General features: G+C 40.1%; 1 protein-coding gene and 1 long non-coding RNA gene across 2 annotated transcripts in view; both read left to right on the forward strand.

Annotated features, from left to right (window-relative positions):
• The window catches only part of COMMD1 (copper metabolism domain containing 1), a 248,135-nt gene that overhangs the window by 173,296 nt on the left and 53,943 nt on the right, over positions 1 to 20,896 (forward strand). The window lies entirely within an intron of this gene.
• On the forward strand, positions 7 to 8,900 carry LOC145723910 (uncharacterized). Its single transcript, XR_014149307.1, has 2 exons — positions 7 to 7,053; positions 7,228 to 8,900. It is a non-coding gene; the product is annotated as an uncharacterized LOC145723910 (long non-coding RNA).

The following is a 20,896-nucleotide window of genomic DNA, read 5'->3' on the forward strand; positions in this document are numbered from 1 at the left end:
TCTCTCCTCTTTCATTCATGATTTTATTTATTTGGGTCATTTCTCTTTTCTTTCTGATAAGTCTGTCCAAGGGTTTATCAGTCTTGTTAATTCTTTCAGAGAACCAGCTGCTAGTTTCATTGATCTGTTCTACTGTTCTTTTGGTTTCTATTTCATTGATTTCTGTTCTGATCTTTATTATTTCTTTTCTCCTTCTGGGTTTAGGCTTTATTTGCTGTTCTTTCTCCAGCTTCTTTAGGTGTAGGGTTAGGTTGTATATTTGAGACCTTTCTTGTTTCTTGAGAAAGGCTTGTATTGGTATATACTTTCCTCTTAGGACTGCCTTTGCTGCAATGTCAAAAAGGTTTTAAAACACTTCGCCATATAGGATCAGAGATCACTGTGAAACATTACCTAGTTATCTGCTTAACCATGGTGACAAAGACTTTGCAGACAAACACAGAAAATTAAATGATCATAAAAAGGAAAAACTTAGCTCTTTCCATATTGAGAAGATTCTATTTTCTTAAGTAATCAAAGGCCTGATAAAGACAACATGAAGCACAGGACCTTATTTTGATAAAATACAGAATATTTGTTTTCTAGACAGATTACACTAAGAGCAAAGAAAAACCCTTTATAATCTCTTAATATCAAGAGCAGACCAATAGTTTAAGAAGACCATCCTTTGAACAGAGAGAAAAACCAAATTTTAATTTTGCACCAGCTTACTTTTGATGTTAAAACTCATTTACTTAAATTCATTCCAATGTTAGGCAGTCTCCACCATAGGTAAAAGTTGTCTCTGAAGATTCCTTTTCCATAAGCCTATGACTTTCTTTTCTACATTCAGATTTTGTCCCTTTTTCTTTCTTATAACCAGATTTGCTTTAGGACAAATTTACTTTCCCTTAACAAAAACATCTCCATACCTCATAACTTATCTTACCCAAAACATATGCAAATTTCCTTGTATACAGAGTTTCCCTTATTATTTCTAGTAGTGTCAATCATATATATTGGAATTCTTAACTCATAGAAACTTTAGTTTCTAGTGAAAATGAAGTAGTAAGCAATTGTGAATTGTCTATTACACCAGCACTCTTTAGATTGGCATATTTACTAATATATTTTATAATTTCTAGAAACTTGCTTCATAATACTGTCTTTCATCTTAACACAAGACATGTTTACCAACAAACACAATATTTTTTGTTGCTCTGTATTAGTGTTAAAAAATATTCAACTAGGGGTGCATGGGTGGCTCAGTTGGTTAAGCGAATGCCTTGGGCTCAGGTCATGATCCTGAAGTCCCGGGATGGAGTCCCGCATCGGGCTCCCTGCTCAGCAGGGAGTCTGCTGCTCCCTCTGACACTGCCCCCTCTCATGTGCTCTCTCTCTCTCTCATTCTCTCTCTCTCTCAAGTAAATAAATAAAATCTTTAAAAAAAAATTCAACTAAGTAAATTTGAAGATCCAATTGGCAAGATTCATGAATTGAGTAGCATTCTTTTTACCAACTAGAAAGGAGCTCCAAGTATCTGTAAAATGGAAGGCTTTCACAGGCAGAAAGGGCAGTAATTAATGTTCAGTATTTTATCTTATTTGGAAATGATTTGGATACTTAATGAGTTTAACTTACTGTTTAATTTAACTAAGCAAAATTTTAAAGTTTCAGGTTCCCAAAAAGATTTTGGAAAGTTTTTAGCTACACATACCATAAAACAAAAAAAATTTTTTAAAGATTTTACTTATTTACTGAAGAGAGAGAGCGAAAGAGATAATGAGAGAGAGCACAAGTGGGGAGGAGAGGGAGAATCAGGCTCCCCACTGAGCAGAGAGCCCAATGCGCGGGGCTCAATCCCAGGACCCTGGGATCATAACCTGAGCCACAGACAGACGTGTAACTGAGCCACCCAGGCACCCAAAACAAACATTTTTTTTTTTTTAGCTAATCTCTAACCCCTGTGAGGCTTGAACTCATGACCCTGAGATCAAGAGTTGCATGCTGTATTGACTGAGCCAGCCAGACACCCCCCATAAAACATAATTTTTGCTAAAAAGTTCACTGAAAAACTCTTAACTCATTTACACCTATTTGAATCATTTGCTCTCAACAATTATGTTTAGATTACCTATGAAAATTTCATGAGACATTAGACAAAATCAGCCACCATTCAAAGTTAGAGATAACATGAACTTGTTTGATTCAGAAACCCAGATAGAATAAAAAGTTGTGTGTCTGTATTATATTCAATCTTGGTAAGTCTAAGACATGTCTATTTTAATCAAACCAGCCACCTTAAATTAGCTTTAATACTGAATATTTTCCTATATCATGTGAACCTGAAATTCATTTGGATTAAGTTTCTATCTTATTTTTGAGAATTTTTATGAATACTAAAGTTATATAAGCCCTTTTCTTTAAGCTAATCAAATGAATTCTTTTTTCAGATTAATTTTGGCAATACCATTGGAGGTAGAAAAATACCATATCTAGAGCATACAGAAATAGACATACATATCGACAAATACAGAGATCTTATAGCTTCTCTTTTAAAACAATATAAAACTCACTACGTTATAAGTAACAGTTGGAATAATTTAAGTTTACTTGCTCAGATGCCCTAAGGTTTCTTACTATTTCTGGAGAAGACTTTTAAGATTTGTATTTGTTCCTGAAAGTAATTTTGAAGAGGCTGTGGTCTAGAGTCTTAGCCCTTTTTTGCAGTTTGTGTTTTTAAAAGGCTTCATTTTCTTTTCTTTCTTTCTTTTTTTTTTTCTTTAGTCTTAGGCAAGTGTGGGTGTTGTTTTAGATACCTCCTGAGGTGTTTATATTTCAAAGACATGGTAAGATTTATATCTTCAAGGGACAGAGAGAGAATGCAAGTTTCTCCAAGAGAGACTTCGGTTTTCTAAGGCCAATAATTTGCGAGTTATTTGAGATAAATAGGGGAGGTTTTAGGATTGGTAAAAAAAAAAAAAAGGAGTAGATGGATGTTTGATTGCCTCTAGAGTTGCATTTTTTTAGTTTTGCAAAGATTTGTAAGATAAGGACAGTTGCAAAAAAAAGAAGTTAAGGACAGTTGCTCTCATTTTTTTTCTTTTCTTCTTACATGTAGGACAGTTGTATTTCCAGTGTCCTGATTTTTTTTACAGTATCTGCAAATGTCTGAAGGCAAATAGGAAGGGGTCTGAGTGGACTTTGATTTTTGTTCTAAGTTCTGTTCTTTGATCTTGTTAAGGGAGTCCCTAAGGCTAGCTGTGATACCAATAAGACAGTGAGAGATCTCTAAAAAGAATTTTTTTCTTTCAAATATAGCCAATTTAGAGGATCCATCATCTGGCCATTGACAAGTAGGATCTTATATTAGTCTCAATAGTGACTTAAACCAATAAGCCTTTTTATGGCTTAACCATGGACCAAAGAGGCATTCCCAAAGGAGAGTGCAAAAATGGAGCCCTCACAAGATCCAGAAAGTTTACTCCCAAAATTAACCTAAGAAAGATCTAGCCACAAATGGAATGCAACCCACGTTTCTTTCTGGCCAAATTAGTGACAAGGAAGGTTGAGGTGACAAAAGCCCCTTAGGGACCAGAATCCCTTATGACAAATTCCTCTGAGAGCTGGCACAGTTGGACAGACAATGCTGACTATTAGAGCCACAGCCTATTGGGCTGCTTACCAGATGCATGCTGGTATGTGCATCCTCCAGTTGGCAGAGACCAGAGAGAATATTCTCATTGGTTATAAAGCTAAGCTTTCAAGACAGAAGTAGATGAGAGGAAAGCCTAGTCAGACCTATGGTTTTCCATACCTATGACAAATGACCCAAAAGACAGAGGCAGGGCACTTGGGTGGCTCAGTTGGTTAAGTGACTGCCTTTGGTTCAGGTCATGATCCTGGAGTCCCAGGATCAAGTCCCACATTGGGCTCCCTGCTCAGTGGGGAGTCTGCTTCTCCCTCTGACCCTCCCCTCTCTCACTTTCTCTCTCAAATAATAATATAAAAAATATAAAATTCTTAAAAAAAAAAAAAGACAGGGGTGCCTGGGTGGCTCAGTCGGTTAAGCGTCTGACTTTGGCTTAGGTCATGATCTCAGAGTCCTGGGATTGAGACCCATGTCGGGCTCCCTTCTCAGTGGGGAGTCTGCTTCTCCTTCTCCCTTTGCCCCTCCCCTGGCTTGTGCTCTCTTTCAAATAAATAAATAAAATCTTAAAAAAAAAATGAGGCGAAAGAAAACAGTGACCATCTCTGAGAGGAAAAGGATCGATTGAAAAAGAGTACTCATAACATATTTTTACCAAAATTGCTATACCCAATGACCTAGTTTCACACATATTTTTTCCTGCTAATCTAAATTTAGATAAAGAAAAAGCCTCTCACCACTCTCACTTTCATTAGACCCTGCAGGCAGAGATCCAGGAAACCGAGCTAGTAAGAATTCTTATATTCTACCAACTTTTTGTCAGAAATCCCAGGATCTTTCAGCTATAGCAGTCCCAGGGTGAGTAACGTCCAGTCAGTTAAAGTTTATCCTGTGAACTATTCCAAATGCTGGAAAGGAAAATTTTTACTTTACCCTTCAAGATTCTTTTGCCTGGTCTAAGAATTAAATTGACTTGAGACACATTAACAAGAGAAAATCAAATTTAATTCCTTACCTATAGGGGCTCCAAAGGAATATGATGTTCACAGGCAGTCAGGCAATTGAGGCTTTTATGGCACCCAGAGCTAAGGAGAAAGAGGTAGGGGTCTGGTACTTCAAAGGGAAGGAAGACAATTCACAGGAAGATGAAAAAGAGTAAGTATGTTTGGTAAACAAATGTTCACTGCACCATAAAGAAACAGGACACAGGAATTTTAACAAACAGACTTTGCCAAGTTCTTCCCTAACCACCACCCAGGTTCATTTTATGCTGTGGTTATCTAGGGTGGTAACTCTCTTCCTAGAGGAGATCCTCTATCTAAATCGTTTTAGGCAGTTAGGGGGAAGGACAAAGGTTCTTCCTGAGCCTTCTGTTTCTTAAAAATAATCAGCCTAAAATAATCCATATGCCAAAGAGACAAATTTTGGGGGTGGCAAATTTTCTCCCCTACAACATAAAAAAAGAACCTTACAAGATTCATGTTCATGTCCCCCAGTCAGTTTGTAGGAAGGAATGAGGGTTCTTTAAAAAAATCCCCATCTGCCCTGTCCCTCAAAATAGAGTTCAGTTGTGGAAGACTTAAAGGGGGTGAAGGTAATCAATACAAAACTGAACTTTGCCAAAAGGGTTTGTATTTGCTGTTAACCAATATCAGCCAAAGAATGGCACAAGAAGGCAGAAGGGCCATGTAACATTTTTTTCTTCCCTGGAGCCCCAATCTGACTTGGATTGGCTGGCCAGGTCAGGGGATAGAGGTGAGGTGCTAAATCCTCTGGGCACAGAAGGACCACTGACTTTGGACCTCATACACCGAGAAGGTGCCTGTCTTCAGATCCCCTCTGAGCTGAAAGAAGGCAAATAACTTCATAGGTTACTATATGGTCCATTAAACTATAGAAATAGCCATTTGCCAGTTAGTGTACCACCACTTCAAATATGTCCTATAGAGAATTTAGAGAAAAATCTTTTCCCCCGGTATCAGGAAGTAAATAAATAAATAAATAGTAAACAATAAGTAAGTAAATAATAATAACCAACTAGATAATCTGGATCCAGGAGCAACTAAGTGAGAAAGCTATCAGATGCACCCAATTCCACCCAATTGCCGAGGCAGGTGGGAAAAGCTGATCCTTCTCTTCATTGATGCTTATGCATGTAATTTTAGTAAATAGAGAAGGATAATGTGAAAGTTTAACAAATAGTCTCCTTCCCTCTCCCTGTACACATAGGGAACAGTTGAATAAAAGCTAAGGGAATTTGATTCTGAAGGTCCCTGAAGAGCTGGAGAAATCTCTTCCCTGGGGATCCGATCCCGGAAGAATCAACTTGCAGCTCCTGTGGGCAAGCAGCTGGGGAACCAATGCTGGAGGGGCAAGACCCAGCAAGTCCCTGTTGCCTTATGGGAGTCCCAGGACAGAAGTGGTTGCAGTGCATCACACCAGGCCCATTCCTTATCGATCAAATACTACACCTAGTTTTGCACCCGGAAATTTGACCAATTAACTGTGTGCATGGTTTGTTGAGCTAGTTTCAGGAGACACACAGTGATTAAACGTTTGTCCTTCCCTTCCATTTTTTAAATCTTATATTGGAGAAGGACTGAAGATTGCTGGTGATTTGTTCCATTTCTCACCCTTAACATTGCCAGGTGCGAAATCACCCAGCTGTTCAGAATTAAACACATGCTCCCAGCTAAACTTCAAAGCTTCTTGAGAGATTTAAAATTTTTTGACTATCAAAAGCATCACCATAGTTATAGGAAAAATCAGTACTCTATGGTATTTCTTTACTTTCATAGTTTTTTTTTTTTTTAAAGACTTCATTTGACAGAGAGAGACACAGCGAGAGAGGGAACACAAGTGAGGGAGAGGGAGAAGCAGGCTTCCCGCTGAGCAGGGAGCCCGATGTGGGGCTCAATCCCAGGACCCTGGGATCATGACCTGAGCCGAAGGCAGACGCTTAACAACTGAGCCACCCAGGCGCCCCGTTTCATAGTATTTTAAATTATAAATGCAGAGAAGGGATGAGAATCATAATCTTCTCAGTGCTTTTCAGAGGCCATTAGGGGTCTTAATCAGACTAGATATGCCACAAAGTTACCAGAATGCCCTGGGTGGGGGGACAAGTGTAGGGCTGCCCAAGAGGCCTGGACCACTAAAGGGGGGATTGAATGCCAGGAGTAGGAGGGTGCCTCCCATTCCAGGAGCTCAGAACCCTGATCTTGGATTTGGTTGGCAGCTTATGGACATATCTATCTACAAGGAGTTGTTTTGTTTTAGTTTTAACTTTATGCAAATAACACATGGATACATTGCCCTTGAAAAGCATTTAATGCTTACAAATTAAGACTAAAGTCCCCTATGACCAATACCATCTATCCTGGTTTCCTCCTCTTCCCAAGCAGTAACCTCTGTGGCCACTTTAAGTGTAAATCCTTCCAGTTTTTTTTTTTTTTTTTTATTCATGAGAGAGCGAGAGAGAAAGGCAGAGGGAGAAGCAGGCTCCCAAGGAGCAGGGAGCCCGATGCGGGACTCGATCCCAGGACCCTGAGATCATGACCTGAGCCGAAGGCAGACGCTTAACCATCTGAGCCACCCAGGCGCCCCTCCTTCCAGTTTTTTAATCATTTTTACCTACTTAAAATATATGCCCATATTTACGGTATTGTTTTATATATTTCTGTGACATAAGTACAATCATACTGTATGTTTTCATGTCCTGCAAGTTGCTTTTATCCTCAACAACATGTCTTGAGACTTACAAATTAGTACTGCAGAGACCACCAACCTACAAAACGGGTCTAGAGAATATTTCAAAGTGGAAACATCTTAGCTACAGAATATGCTGAAAGAAATGTCATCTGAATTTCCCTTATCTGATCAGGATAGAGCTTTACTAGAGTCAGCAACCAGCATTCTCCCCTACCAACCCATTGATTCTTGAGTCAAGGAGGCATTGACCTTGGGTGCTGGGACATTCCAAAAAAAATGTAAACAGGTCTCACCAGAACCTTCCATCATTTGAAGCCCAAATGCTGCAGTGAAAAGCTTTGCACGTGCCCCTCTGTATATATGTATAAAGATATCTTACAAAACAGGAATTGCTGGGGCACCTGGGTGGCTCAGTTGGTTAAGTGACCAGCTCTTGATTTCAGCTCAGGTCTTTTTTTTTTTTTAAAGATTTTATTTATTTATTTGAGAGAGAGAGAATGAGAGACAGAGAGTATGAGAGGGAGGAGGGTCAGAGGGAGAAGCAGACTCCCTGCCGAGCAGGGAGCCCAATGTGGGACTCGATCCCGGGACTCCAGGATCATGACCTGAGCCGAAGGCAGTCGCTTAACCAACTGAGCCACCCAGGCGCCCACTCAGGTCTTGATCTCAGGGTCATGAGTTCAAATCCTGTGTTGGGCTTCACACTGGGAGTGGAGCCTACTTAAAACAAACCCACCAGGAATTGCTATATCATGGGTTATGTGCCTTTTAGACTCTAGACACTAGTAAACAGAGTGTAGAATGTGATAAATGTTTAGCAACTAGTCTTCTAAAAAGGGGGATAAGAACTGAATTGTAGCATTTGCTCATTTCCATTGTGTAAGTTTTCCCGCCATGGCTGATTTCAAACTACTAATGTGACATTAGTAAACTTGGAATTGGGAAGAGAGATGTACAATCAGTTCTTGCAAGCTGGTGTGAGTCTAGCACAGTTCCCAGAATCCCTCAAACTCAGGATGCAAAGAGATATTGGCAAATAGCCCTCTAAAGTAGCCCAACCAACTTATACTTTCACAAGCAGTGTATGAAAGTATCTCAATATAAACACACTTTTTGCCAGTATAATTAGTCAAAAACAATGTTTCATTTTGCCTTGCATTTTCTCAGTCATCAGTGAGGTTGAGCATCTTTTCTTTGCTATTTTTATTTCTTCTTCTGTGAAATGGTCCATATCATTTGCCTGTTTTTCTTTTGAGTTGTTTGCCTTTTTCTTATTGATTTGTAGCAACCCTTGACATAGTCTGGAAACATCCATCAAAGGAGTTTTCAGTCTATTCTAGACAATGAAATTGGAAGAATATTTCCAAATTTTATTGAGCACCTGCTATATGAATATACCCATCAAGGACTGGAACTGAGAGAGAACAGTACACATTGTGTACATCAAACTCTGTATGTACTTGTTTAACATTGTGGTAAGGTCAATTGAACATACACATGCATACCAGCAATACTAATAAAAAGTAATTACTATGAAAAAAATAAATTGTATTTTGGTTCAGTCAGCCTACTTGTCATTTTTTTTTCCACAAGCATCTTATCAATTCTCACTTCTCTTGGGGTCATGTAGGTCACTGGACTTTTTTCTTGAGGGAATACACACACTAGCACTTCCTATTCTCACTGAAGTCTCTTCTGAGCCTTCCTGTGAGGCCTCATCCTGCATCTACCTTTCACTGTTGGCCCTGAACTGAAAAGGTGGAGTGCTTTTCTCCCAGGCTGTTTCTCCCTAGTGGCTGTGCCACCAGCTTGCTGTCCTCTAGGATAAACTAAGAACTCACAATATTTCTCTGGGGTTGACAGTTCCCAGAATCCCTCAAATGTAGGATACAGGAGATAGCCTGTTCTTATAAAGGCAAGGCTGTGTAAGTAGGAGGAAACAAAATAGAGGTGTCACCTTAGATGGGAATGGCTATCTGCAAAATGCAATTTTGACTGCCTCTAATTTGCTGCTCAGGGTGTTTTCATACTTGAACCAGACATCAAAAGTTTTAAGTTGAAAGGATATTGAAATAGTACCAGGTGATGATGCAGATGTTAGGGAGGGCAACTCCTGAATTTCTCAATTCCCTGGCATTCTTGCCCTTCCTCCCTTTCCCCACCACAATGCCCAGTACTGGTTTCAGTGAATTCTGAAAGAGGATTTTGGTTCTTTGAATTTGTACCAAGCTGCAAACAGTAGCTTTGGCAACATGTCAGGATAGCAGTGGTTCTTAACCAGGGATGGACATCAGAATCCCCTGGGAAGTGTCTATTAAACATGTCAAACCTGCTGAATCAGAGTCTGGGTGGAGTGCAGGCACGTGTATTTGGCAAAAGTTCAGGAATGATACTGATGTGCCCTCATGACTAGAACTACTACTCTCTACTTGTGTCATTCCGTGACAAGATTCACTCGGAAGACAGACGTTCAGAGTAAGTGTTTAGAAACATTTACAGCAATTTCACAGAGTACATCTGTTGATTGTAAGTTTGGGCTTGTATTGTGCATATCTTTTCTCATTTTATATTTTATAAAATTATGTATCTTCCAAAACTGTCAAGCTGTGATAGATTGAAATAAAAATTGGTCCTTCACAGATAGTTTGAGAAGCACTGTTCTGGGCTAGTTTAGCTGTGTCCAAGTCAGACAGGCACAACTAAAAATTTTCTGGCTTGGTAGTTTTGTGACCTTAGGTGAGTAGCTAAGTCTCGGGGACCTCTTCTGGTGGGCTGTTCAGAGGATTAGAGATGAGTGTATCTAAAGCACCTAGCACAGTGCCTGACATTAGTGGAAGTTACTAGAAGCCCATCATGGAACAGTTCCTAACAAAACTATCTTCCAGTTGGCTGTTGAAGAATACACAGAATCATGGAGCATGGTGAGTGAATCTTTTTTTTCAGGCTCATGTATCATATTCTAAGCAAACTAGAGTGCATGGCATGACAGATTTGAGTAACTTCCATAAGCTGTACAACCATGAGTAAGGGGGTTTACTGGCCATGGCACTTATAGAGCCAAACTCTGGTCAGCAGACTTCCTCTCAACCTCTCCTTGCCTCCTCTTTCATATTCCCCTTCCCCATAGTCCTTTTCTCTATTCCTTCCCCCTCAGATCCCAACTGCTTTTTATTTCTTAAAAGCGGTCATTTTTTATTCCTGATGGAGGGTAAGGAGAGTGGGGGGTGGAAATTTCTGGCCACTTTGGTCTGGCCTCCTATTCAAGCATCTAAAAATAACCAGATCATTCATACTGAGCCAATTAACCTCCTGCTGGCATCACTCCTGTGTCTTTGTCGTGCTAAAAGAATATCTATCTGTCCCTTTTTGACTTACATTACAAAAAACCCTTTTCCCTTAGCTTCACCTTGGTAGGCATCATTATCATTATTTCTGGGGACATTGTTATGTCATAGTCAAATACAGGTGCTTTGGAGGGAGCCAGCAATTTTGGATTGAATTCTGACTCTGCTACTTGTTAGTTGTGTGGATTAAGGAAAAAGTTATTTTTAAAAAACTATCAAAATTACTGTTAGAAGCAACACAAATTTGAGCCCTTTGGTCTAACCTGAATATTCAGGAAAGTAGAATAAAGTCAAAGGCTTTAACAAACCATCTTTTCTTGCAGGATCCACTGTTCTTTTGGATGACAGCACAGACCACTGGTTTGGTCTGGCTATAATTCTGAACTTCTCTGGTTAGGGTTTTTTAATTCAAGGCCATGTGATTTAAAATTCCTATCCCCAGTATTTCCTATAACCAGAAGTTAGGCCTAGTATCTTGATTAGCTCAAATGATACACTCAGCTCTTCCCATTATACAGTCATATTCTATGCTTTTCTTTCATAGCATTTATCACAAGTTATTTCTGGATTTTTTTTTTTAATTAATATCTGTCTCACTTACTAGACTATAAATTCCTTGGAGGCAGGGACCATATTTGTTTTTGCTTACTGTTGTATCCCCACCACCTAGCATGGTACCTGGCTCCTTTAGCAGTTAGTAAATATATTTGATGAGAGTAAATAAATTGATGAGAAAAGGTGCTATTTCCTTCATTAATCTCCTTCAGGGCAGGAACTGTCTTACTGGTGTTTGTGGCCTCAATATCTAGTTGGTACTAGTCCCTCCACAAGATTTTGTTGCATAGGTACACAAGTTCTATGGTATGAGAAAGAAAGGCAGGAAGATAGGTCTACAGAGAGGCCAACCAGATGGAAAAATAGATCTCTATCACCTGTAAACTGTTCTTGCCAAAAGTGTTTAACCTGAATCTAATCAAGCCTCCAGCCCTAACTTCTAGTTTATAGGAAATAAAGAGAAGAAAATTTGGTAACACTATGAGGAAGCAATCAGACAAATCCAGAAATTGTAGAATATTCTGCAAGACTATTGGCCTAGACAAAAAGTCATCAAAAGAAAAAGATGGGAAGATTATCTTAATTAAGAGTAAGAGATTGAGGAGACATAACATCCAAATGTATTATATGATCCTTGATTGGATCTTGGTCAGAAAAAGGCAATACAAAAGACATTTTGAGTACAATTGGCGAAGTTGGAATATTGACTATATTAGATGATACTTTGGAATTATTGTTACTTTTCTTATATATCTTACATAGAAAAATGTCCTTATTCTTAAAAGATGTATGATAAAATTTTTAGGGATGAAGTGTCATGATGTCTGCAATTTATTTTTAAATGATTCAGCAAAAATAAAATACATACATATATAGATAAAGCAAATGTGGTCAAATATTAACAACCACTGAATCTGGGTAGAAGGTATACAGATGGCCACTGTATAATGGTTTTTTGTTGTTGTTTATTTATAGTTTATGAATTTAGGGGGATCAGCTTTATTGAGGTATGATTTACATAGACTAAACTTCAATTTTAAAATTTATATACTATAAAGTATTATGAATTTCGACAAACACATGCAGTCGTGTAACTACCATCACAATGAAGATCTAGAATATTTGTATCACTCTCAAAATTCTCCCTTACCTATTTATAGTCATCCCTCATCCTAGCCCCAACCCTGGGCACCACTGATCCATTCTCCATCCTTGTAGTTTTGACTTTTCTAGAATGTCATATAAATGCCCTTGAGTCTATTTTAACTTTCCTGGCTTTGCTGTAACAAAGTACCACAAAGTAGGTGGCTTAAGACAATAGATATTCATTATCTCACAGTCTGGATTCCAGAAGTCCAAAATCAAGGTGTCAGAAAGGCCATGCTCTCTGAATAGCTTTGGGGAAAAATCTGTGCATCTCTTTCTCTTAGTTTCAGGCATCACCAGCAATCCTTGGCATTGCATATCTTGCAGCTGCATGACTCCACTCTCTCCCTCTGTCATCCCATGGTATTCTCCCTGTGTGTTGCTTCTGTCATTGCATGGGTTCTCCCTGTGTGTCTCTTATAAGGACACCAGTCAGTTGGAGCAAGGGCTCACTCTACTCTAATATCTTAACTAATTATATCTGTAATGACCCTGTTTCCAAATAAGTTCACGATTTGAGGTGGTTAGGGGTTAGGACTTAATATTTTTTTTTTTAATATTTTTTATTTATTTATCTGAGAGAGAGAATGGGAGACAGAGAGCATGAGAGGGGGAGGATCAGAGGGAGAAGCAGACTCCCTGCCGAGCAGGGAGCCCGATTCGGGACTCGATCCCGGGACTCCAGGATCATGACCTGAGCCGAAGGCAGTTGCTTAACCAACTGAGCCACCCAGGCGCCCCAGGACTTAATATTTTTTGATGGGGAAACACAATGGAGCCCATGATGTCTAGCATAGTATGTTTGAGATCCATCCATGTTTTCCCATCCATCAGTAGTTTGTACCATTTTATTGCTATGTAGTATCCTATTGTATGGATGTACCACAATGCTTATCTATTTATCAGCTGAAGGACTTCTGGTTGTTTACAGTTTTAGGCAATTATGAATAAAGCCACTATAAATATTTGCATATGGATTTTTGTGTGAACACAAATATTCACTTTTCCTAGGTAAATATCGAGGAGTGGGATGCTTAACTCTTCTATAAGAGACTGCCAAACTTTTCCAAAGTGGTGGTACCATTTTCCATTTCCATCAGCAACATGAGAGTTTCTGTTCTTCACATTTTTTTTTTTTTAAGATTTTATTTATTTGACAGAGAGCGAGAGACAGTGAAAGAGGGAACACAAGCAGGGAGAGTGGGAGAGGGAAGCAGGCTTCCTGCGGAGCAGGGAGCCCGATGCAGCGCTCGATCCTAGGACCCGGGGATCATGACCTGAGCCGAAGGCAGACACTTAACCACTGAGCCACCCAGGTGCCCCTGTTCTTCACATTTTTAACAAGGCTTGGTGTTGTTAGTTTTTCTGATTATAGCCATTTCAGGGCATTATGGTGTCTCATTATGTGTTTTAATTTGCATTTCCCTAATGACTTATGATGTTCAGCATCTTTTCACATGCTCACTTGCCATTTGTATATCTTCTTTGGAAATATGTCTGTTCGAGTCTTTTGCCCATTTTTATTAGGGTATCTGTTGTCTTATTATTCAGTTGTGTGAGTTCTTTATATATTCTGGATGCAAGTCCTTTATCAGATAAAAGTATTTTCTCCCAATTTGTGGCTTGTCTTTTTCTTTTTTTTTTTTTTAAAAGAGTCTTTTTTTTTTTTTTTAAGATTTTATTTATTTATTTGAGACAGAGAATGAGATAGAGCATGAGAGGGTCAGAGGGAGAAGCAGACTCCCTGCCGAGCAGGGAGCCCGATGTGGGACTCGATCCCGGGACTCCAGGATCATGACCTGAGCCGAAGGCAGTCGCTTAACCAACTGAGCCACCCAGGCGCCCCTGGCTTGTCTTTTTCTTAGCAGTGTCATTTAAAGAGCAGAAGTTTTTAATTTTGATGAAGTCCAGTTTATTTTTATGGATTCTTTTGATTGTCATTGTACATGTTTTTCAACTTTTCTGTGGGTTTGGAATTTTTCTTTTTTTTTTTCTTTTTGGCTGCTGAAGAAATGAAACTTTTTATAATAAAAAGCTGGAAGAAAAAGGAAAGCATAGACAGCTTTGCAAAAAAGCAGTTATTAAAAGGCAAACAATAACAAAAAGATAAAGTTCTTTTTTTCACTCTCCCAGTTTGCTCCTTTTCACCCTTCAGTCCTTCACAGATGCATCCCTTTCAAACCCTCTGTTTCTTCTTCAACTTCTTTTTTTTTTTTAAGATTTATTTATTTGAGAGAGAGAGAGCACAAGCGTGGGTGGGGAAGGAGCAGAGGGAGAGGGAGATAGAGTCTCAAGCTGACTGTCTGCTGAGCACAGAGCCCTGCACGGCTCAATCTCATGACCCTGAGATCACGACCTGAGCCGAAACCAAGAGTGAAATGCTTAACGGACTGAGCCACCTAGGCACCCCTCTTCTTCAATTTCTTATTTAATCAGTCTCTGAGAGTTAGAAAGAGAGGGTGGAATGCTTCCAGAACATACCAGAGTTCATGACAGGGAGCTTTAGACCCTTCCTTGGAAGTATCCCTGAGGCTAGAGTGGTAATGACCCAGGCTCCTCAGCCTCAGCAACTGAAGTTCATTTTGGCTGTAAAATAAATACTCAGTTCTCATTAAAAGTAAACTCTGAGTTTGCAGAGGGACAGTCAACTCTGCTGGTCTCTGGGGTCTGACTTGGTGCTCCCTCAGCCATTATCCAACCTCAGGCCTCCCTGCCTCAGCCAGACCTGGTGAGAAACTTGTTGAAGCTGCAGAATCTGTGGCCTGAGAAGTAGCCCTCAGGATAGCAACTAGTAACTATTCGTCTTGTTGCATGTAGAAGTCCCCCCAAAAAGAGGATGAGCAATGGGAATTCCAACCTCTGAACTGGCTTTCTCTACACCTTCCTCCCACTTATCTTCCTGCTGTACACACCTGCTGTACACATCTCTCCTGGGCAGAGATTTGTCTATCACATCCTATTCAGAGACTGTTGGCCTCTTCCTCAGTTCACCATCTCTATGATCCTTTGGAGTTGGTTCCAAGGGATAATAAGAATCTAGGACAGGCTCCCTGTAAGGTGTTTTCAATGTAGTAACCCAGGTAGAGAAAGACCTAAGACATTTTTTGGACTCTATGTCATGACCCTCTGGTTTCTCTTGTTTTTCCTGCTGCTGCCAAAGAGAAAAAAGTTGGAAACAGATGGAAGGTTAACTCAGTTTGGGTCCTAACTTTTTTATTTCTGGCCTGAGCCTACATCAGAAGTCCTGGGTTGGCCCTGTAATAGATTCCAGATGATCTTTGGAACAGGTCCTTCTGGATGGTTTTTGGAAGACACCAGTCTACCAAAACTATTTTAGGTTAAGCCCAACATTGTCTCTAAAGTAGTCCAAGAGGCCCTCTTCCCGGGGCCACAGCTAGCTTTGAACCCTGCTGGCTACCTTTAGTATATGGATGATAGACAGATGGAAAGGTCCTCCAATGACCTCCTGGTGGTTTTTGTATGTCACTGGCTTCCCAAAGTTTTTGCCTTGCAAATCAGTCACACCCTATCTCATGCCTACTTCAGCCATGTTGGAGTTTCCCTGTGGCCCATGTTCTCTCTTCCCCAGTCAGCTTCAGGTGCTTCCCCAGCACCACCAATTCCTGATCCCGCAGCACTTACTGAGTACAGCCAATCTCCACCTCACTACTGGTACATGGATGCTGCTTCCATTTGAACAGTTGGTGCTCGCATAGCACTTTTAGAAAGCACCATTAGACACAATCTTACTTAATGCTCACCCTAACCTTGTGAAGTAGGTACTATTATTCCCATTTTTCAGGTGAAGAATCTGAGGCTCAAAGAGGTGAGGTGACTTATCCCTGATTGCACAGCTCATTTTGAGAGGGACAAAACTGGAATTCAAACCCAAGCCCTTCTAAGGAAAACAAGATATATGTCTGTAGTTGCTTTTATAAAATACCCACCTATGGGTGAAGAGAACGGGTGGTAGAGGGACAGGAATGCCAGGGAGGCTTCCTACTATATACAATTCTGTGAACCATGTTACTGTATTATCCATTTAAACAAACAGAAAAGCTTGTCCCTGCCTTACTTCTTTAGCCTGATCTACTGACTCCTCTGTCAGTGACCAGCTTAATAAGCCACTCAGCTGAGTTGATGAAGACAATACGCTTCTGGAATTGGCAGTATTTTTGGTTTAAAATTCAAGTACTGGTTTCAGTCTTCCATCATGAATCCATTTTACATTATCTAACATATCCACTCTCCCTTAGGGGGAAAAAAAGATCTATTTTCCTAGTCAAGGCAGACCAGCCCCCAGCTGTCTGGGCAGTGCCCCTCTGCCAGCCTACTAGGTTGCCAAGACAGCAGGGGGGCAACAGCACTTCTAGTGCTGGCCACGGCCACGGGGGATCTGGGATGATCCACTGTTCGAGGAACTGAGAATTCTTTGGCAGCCTGGGGGATTTTCCCCTCTATCAGATTCTTGATCAAATCAAGAATCAAGCTTGAGGGGTTGGGACTTCCAGAATGGCAGAGTAAGGAGCTCAGTAGACCTTCTCCCCAGCAAACAACAATTTGGTAAAAATTAAAGTCTCTGGAAATTGTCCTCAGGGCATACTGCAAATGAAGAAACATTCATCCAAGAAAAGCTACTAAATCTCAGTAAGAACAAGAAAAGGCTATGGCATTTGAGACATGGACAAGCTCCTATACCCCTTCTCCCAGCTTCAGGTTCTAGAAGTTCTACCTCAGGCATTATACTCCATACAAGTGCAGCCAAGAAAGCGGAGGCTCCTCTCCAGAATCTCTCAGTCTGGGATCACAGTTTAACCCCAGGAGGGACAGGCTGCCAGTTTTCTCACCCCTCTCCCACATCCCCTTGTTGCAAAAGCTCCATAGCACGCAAGCACAGAAAAGAGGACCAGGTCTCCCTTCCCCCACTCGGTCTTCACTCATAGAAACTAGATCACTCATACATTGCTGGAAGGAATGTAAAATGATACAGACACTCTGGGAATTGGTTTGGCAGTTTCTTAAAACCTAAACATACAACTACCAAACAACCCAGCAATTGCAATCCTGGGCATTTATCCCAGAGAAATGAAGACATATGTTCAAACCAAAACCTGTACACATATGTTTATAGCAGCTTTATTTGTAATAGCTCAAAACTGGAAACAACCCAAATGTCCTTCAACAGGTGAATGGTTAAACAAACTGGTACATCCATACAAGGGAATATTCCTCGGCAATAAAAGGAAATAAACTGTTGATCATGCAACAATCTAGATGAATCTCCAGAGAATTATACTGAGCGGAAAAAAGCAATCCCAAAAGGTTATATACTGTTCTTGAAATGACAAAATTATAGAAGTGAAGGACAGACTGGTGGTTGCCAGGAGTAAGGAGGGGTAGGAGCAGGAGGGGAAGTGGGTGTGGCTATAAAAGGGCACATGAAAGATCAGAGAGATAATGGAAATGTTCTGTATCTTAACTGTATCAATGTCAATATCCTGATTGTGATATTGTAGTACAGTTTTGCAAGATGTTACATGGGGAAAACTGAGTACAGGATATATAGGATCTCTCTATTTCTTACAGCTATATGCAAATGTATAATTACTTCAAAATAAAAAACTTAATTTTTTGAAAATTGGAAAAGATTTGAATAGACATTTGTCCAAAGAAGATATACAGATAGCTAGTAAGTACATGAAAAAATGCTCAGCGTCATGAGTCATTAAGGAAATGCTACTCAAAACCCCAATGAGATAAGATAGCTATAAGCAAAGCCAGACAATAAGTGTTGAGGAGGATGCAGAGAAATTGGAACCTTTTTACACTGCTGGTGGGAATGTAAAATGCTACAGTCACTTTTGAAAACAGCTTGGCAGTTCTTCAAAATCATAAACTTAGAGTTATCACATGATCCAGTAACTCTATTCCTGGGAATATACACAAGAGAAATGAAAATATAGGGGCCCCTGGGTGGCTCAGTCGGTTAAGCATCTGCCTTTGGCTCAGGTCATGATTGTGGAGTCCCAGGATCGAGCCCCACATGGGGCTCCCTGCTCAGTAGGAAGTCTGCTTCTCCCTCTGCCCCTCACCCCGGTCATGCTCTCTCTCTCTCTCTCAAATAAATAAATAAAACCTTTAAAAAAAAATGAAAATATACATTCACCAAAAACTATCTTTCAGCAATAAAAAGAAATGACTGATACATGCCACAGCATGGATGAACCTTGAAAACATATTAAATAAAAGAAGCCAGTCATAAAAGACCACATATTACATTTAAATTTATTACATTTATAATTATATTTATATGACATATCCAGAACAGGCAAATCTATAGAGACAAAGTAGATTAGTGGTTGCCTGGGGGCAGTCTGTATGACTGCTAATGGGTAGAGGATTTCTTGGGGAGAGAATGGAAATGTCTAAAATTAACTATGGTGATGGTTGCATAAAGCTGGTTGCACAGACAAGGAACATTGATTTTTACACTTTAAATGGGTCAGTAGTATAGTATGTGAATTATATCTCAATAAATCTTTAAAAAAAGAAGAATCGAGCTTGAACCCAAGCTATCTCTTTTGCACTATTTAAAACAAAAAAGAGCCTTTTTATTTGAAAAAAAAATTCTAAGTTACAGAAAGTTGCAAGATTCACCAATTATTGAAATTTTGCCTATTTCTAAGATCAAATTCCATCATCAGCTTTGGGTTGATGTATTCATTGACTGTTTTCGTAGGTCTTGGTTTTGGATTGTGTTACTCTCTAACAGTGGTTCTCACTCAGGGCATTTGGCAATGTTCGGAGACACTGGGGCTGCTACTGACTTCCAGTGAGTACAGACCCAGGATGGTGCTAAACATCCTACAATGCACAGGGCAGCAGTCCCAACAAAAACTTATCTTGGGGTGCCTGGCTGGCTCAGTCTGTAGAGCGTGCAACTCTTGATCTCGGGATTGTGAGTTCAAGCCCCACATTGGGTGTAGACATTACTTAAAAATAAAATCTTAAAGAAAACCCCAAACTCATCTGGACTAAAATGCCAACAGCAAGATTGAGAAACTTGCTGTACTCTCTTAGTGCATATTTATCAAAAAGAGAAATATTATAGTCGGATCAAAATAGTCTGGGGATTTTACTCTCCAGTTAGAGTTTTGGAGCATAGTTTGTGTATCTCATGGTTATTTATTAGTCTTTCAATTGGTTTTCCCACCATAAACATTTATTTGCCTGTTGCCTAAGAGGACAGGAGCCAAACATAAAGTGCTACAGCATCTGAGCAGCACTATAAACTAATGGGCACTTAAGTACTTGGAAAAGATGATGGGGCTGCAGCTGGGAAGTCAGGTGGCAGCATTAACATGGCCCAGGGGGGCAGTAAAGCCTGTAGCTTGGGAGGTCTGGTCCCAGTTTGAGGCAGCCCTGTCATGGCACTGGGATAAACCACAACCACAAACTTAGAGAATCTAAGAGGTCATTTGGAACCTATCTTCATGCTACTGTGTTTCCTTCATGAAATGGTGGCACTGTGGCCATTCCCAGAGGCTGAATGGTTGAGGGGGTGATACATGCTAGAATATCCCTACATGCAACTAGCCAAGGCTTTTCAGAGGATATGGCTCTCCCACTTTCACATGATGGGCCTGTGTGGGGTTTCTATTACCTCCAGAGAAGATGGGAACCACAAAGGGAATCTCAGGTCTTCTGAAAGGCCTTTGCATAGAAAGTTAAAGCTTTTACCCACCATTAAATGGATATATGTGCTGATGGGACTTAGGTGTGTATGTGAAGGGTTGCTGGTCATGAACTCTGGAGTCCCTTATTTCTGCATATTCCCAGAATGGCTGAGAAGAGTCTCCTGTGCAGAGAGGGCACTCAGTAATTTTTAGTAAATATTTGAATCTCTATTATGGTTCTAGGCACTGTATGAGGCACATTAGTGGACAAGAGAGACAAGGTCCCTAACCTCAGGTAGCATAGATTAACAGGAGTACCTCAATATATGTTTATTCATCAGCTGATTTTTCTATCTGAAAAACTGGCTTCATCACATCTTTGCAAGTTATCGTCAGAAAGTTTTTGAGATGAATAATATTTGTCTATGGGAGCAACAGAGGGACCATCTGTTGAATTTTCCAGAAGGGTTAATAGCCATCAGCTGGAGTCATAGACTACTGGAAAATCCTTCTTAAGATGTTTATTTAAGTGGATAAGCCACTAAAAGCTCAGTAATTGAAGAATGAAATAGTGAAATGGAAAATATGGGCATATAAATTGAACCTAGAATTTTGAAGACATCATATGGGAAATTCAAATGATAGCTTTCTTTTTTTTTAATTTTATTTATTTATTCATAAGAGACAGAGAGAGAGAGAGAGGCAGAGGGAGAAGCAGGCTCCCCGCTGAGCGGGGAGCCCTATGCGGGACTCGATCCCAGGACCCTGGGATCATTCCCTGAGCTGAAGGCAGACGCTTAACCATCTGAGCCACCCAGGTGCCCTAAATGATAACT

The sequence above is a fragment of the Leptonychotes weddellii genome, chromosome 10, assembly GCF_054177405.1.
Source record: "Leptonychotes weddellii isolate Sample4059 chromosome 10, ASM5417740v2, whole genome shotgun sequence".
NCBI classification, from domain to species: Eukaryota; Metazoa; Chordata; class Mammalia; order Carnivora; family Phocidae; genus Leptonychotes; species Leptonychotes weddellii.